The sequence below is a fragment of the Phaenicophaeus curvirostris genome, chromosome 4, assembly GCF_032191515.1.
Source record: "Phaenicophaeus curvirostris isolate KB17595 chromosome 4, BPBGC_Pcur_1.0, whole genome shotgun sequence".
In the NCBI taxonomy this organism is placed as follows: Eukaryota; Metazoa; Chordata; class Aves; order Cuculiformes; family Cuculidae; genus Phaenicophaeus; species Phaenicophaeus curvirostris.
The window spans coordinates 53,039,020-53,041,483 of NC_091395.1; positions in this window are offsets into that span (position 1 = coordinate 53,039,020).

Consider the following 2,464-nt stretch of genomic DNA (forward strand, 5'->3'; position numbering starts at 1 on the left):
GGGGACAGCCAACACGTGTCACCGCCACCCCCGGTCCTGTCACCAGCCCCCGGCCTCGGGGCAGCGAAGGAGAGCGGTGCCCGCTCTGCGCACCCCGGCTCCGCGCCGCGGGGGATGCTCCGGGGCGCCTCCCCCCCACCAATAAAGCGATGCAAAAGATGCCGGGTTTAATATTTTATTCAGGAACCGCGGTCGGAGGGGCCCGGGAGGCGCTTTCCCAGGGCCCCGGCGGCCGCACAAAGACGCGCTGTTCCCTGTTTTGTTCCGCTGCCTCCAAGCGTTCCTCCCGCAGCCCCGGGGGGAGCGAACCGGGCCCCTCTCGGTGCCGAAGGAGAGGGAAGAAAGTGGCTTTACACGCCTGGAGTGTTTTCCTCCAGCACCCGCACCCCGCGCAACCCGCGCACCCCGCGCATCCCTCTCTGCCCGGCTGGGCCAGAGTTTGCGACAGAGACAAAAGGGCTCTTCTGGAAGGGAAAAGAGGAAAAAAACGCACACACACACACAAAAAAAAAAAAAAGGAGCGGGGTGAAGCAACCAGGAGGCTCTAATTCTATTTGCGTCGCCTGGAAATGAGAAGGGGTTTTTCCACACTTCGCCTTGATTTGATTATTCCTTGGAGATGGTTTCTGTGCCCCCAGCCAGACGCGTGGGGCAGGCTGCTGAGGCAGTTGGCCTATAGTGACAATAATCGAATTACCCATTTGCCGCAAGTTTTTTCGGCGGAGCCGCTCGCGTGTGGAAAGAACAACTGGAGCCCAAACCCCGCAGAGGGGGAGCGGGCGGCCCCCCTTTTCCCCCCCGGCGTGGGGTGGGGACGCAGAGCCAGCCCCGCGGGGACAGGGGGACCCGGGGAGGGAGGGGAGGTGGCCCGGGAGGGGACGGGGACGAGCCCCGACGGCAGCCCCGCTCCGCCGGGTGCGGTGAGCAGCGCGGAGCCGCTGCGGGGAAAGGAACGAGGCACAAAAGATGCTCCCCCCCCAACACACACCCGGGAGGAGACGCCCTCGGAAAAATTTTGGGTTTTAAATGCCCTGTGTTGTTTGAGAGGGGGCGAGGCACCTCCCTGCCCCAAACGCGTATTCATATTCATGAAAGTGCGAGTAAATAAAGACAAATACCCGCTGCAGTAACGCTTAGATTCGCATCATTCTTCGGTGCCCTTTGGATTTGGGGGACGGAAGACAGATGTTTGCAGCGCTTTTCTCCTCTTGTCTGGTGACCATAAAGGGAGAACCATTTAGAGCCCGCAATTTGTTCCCACCCTCGCACTAAGACCGTGTTCGCATTTATTTTCATTTCGCCGGTGCACAAGAAGTGTCCACGGGCCACCAAAGGCCGTTCTTTATCAAATACACATTGTACAACATGCAACCGCAATAAAACTATCAGACCACGCCATAAAACTATCACCCGCACCCTCAGCGGCTCAAGAATCTCCTGCTTTGTTTTATTACCCGCCGGTAACTCATAGTGACGTGCCCCCCCCAAAATAAAACCCCGGTCGTTGGTGTAATTAAGTACCGCTTCAGAGGATTTTTAATGCGATAATAATAAAAGAGTGAGAAGCACAGGAGGCTCTAGATTCCCCGTGCTCGACCGCTGGCTTTGAATTAAACTACTCAGCCTGGTAAATACTGTGCGAGTTGAAATGCCCCCGTAAAGACTTTATGAGTTTGTTACTTTAATTGCCGACTCGTTACAGAGCACATAAAGGGGGTAATGAATGTAATAAAACTAATTATCTACACATTTAAATCATATAAAATATCCGCTGTTTGTTTATACAACAGCGAGATTCCGCTCAGCGTTTCCGACGCTGCCCACCGAGAGGAGATTTAATGAAAGGCGGCTAAGGAAACGAAAATTATTACATCATGACAAGAAAACTGCGCTCCGAGCCCTGGCGCTCCCTGCCCGCCTCGGCCGGGCGGCGGCAGCAGCGCGGAGCCTGCGCGGGTGCGGAGCTGCCCGCGGCAAAGAGGGAGTCGCCGCTCCCAGAAGAAAAAAAGCCGCAGCCAAACTCCATCCCTCCTTCCCAGCTCCGGGAATTTTTTTTTTTGCATGTGTCACGTCGTGTTTGGAAACAATTTTTTGGGTTTTTTTTCCCGAAGCCCCCCCCGGTCTCGACCGCAGAGTTTCCAGAGCGCTTTGGGGCTGTATCTTCCTCCGCTCTCGCCCTCCCGCAGGAAGAAAAATAGGTGCAAAATTGAATGTGTTTCATAGCACAGATATAGCCCCCCGCCTGCCCCCCGCCCCGTATACCCTCCTCGGATCGCGTTTTCCATTCCTGTATAAGCGATAATAACGATCAATAACAACAACGACAGTTTTATCCAAGCCTTGCGTGGGACACCGAGCCCGAAGAATGCATCTGGTTAGCATCCAGATGTTTTGCATTCGAGGGCTTTATTCGCTGCCTTGTGCTTAAAAAAAAAAAAAATTGAAAAAAAATAAAAATCCCAGC